Here is a 226-nt window from a genome sequence, read left to right as displayed (position 1 = left end):
GGCTGCGGCTGCGGTAGGGAAGGAACAGGCGGAGCGGAGCAGTGGTGGCAGCTCCTGAGGTGCGGGGTGGGCGGGGCCCGGCCCCAGGGGGCTGTGCGGAGGGGACAGAGCAAGAGAGGGGCGAGAGGTGTCAGTGCCCAGCTCTGGAGGATCCGACTACCGGCCGAGGGAGCACAGAGAGAAACAACGCACCTACTCCAATCACGCCTTTCTGGCGGGCGCCCCC

This window comes from Mesitornis unicolor, unplaced genomic scaffold (assembly GCF_000695765.1).
Source record: "Mesitornis unicolor isolate BGI_N332 unplaced genomic scaffold, ASM69576v1 scaffold44587, whole genome shotgun sequence".
NCBI lineage: Eukaryota > Metazoa > Chordata > Aves > Mesitornithiformes > Mesitornithidae > Mesitornis > Mesitornis unicolor.
This window is presented reverse-complemented; position numbering follows the sequence as displayed.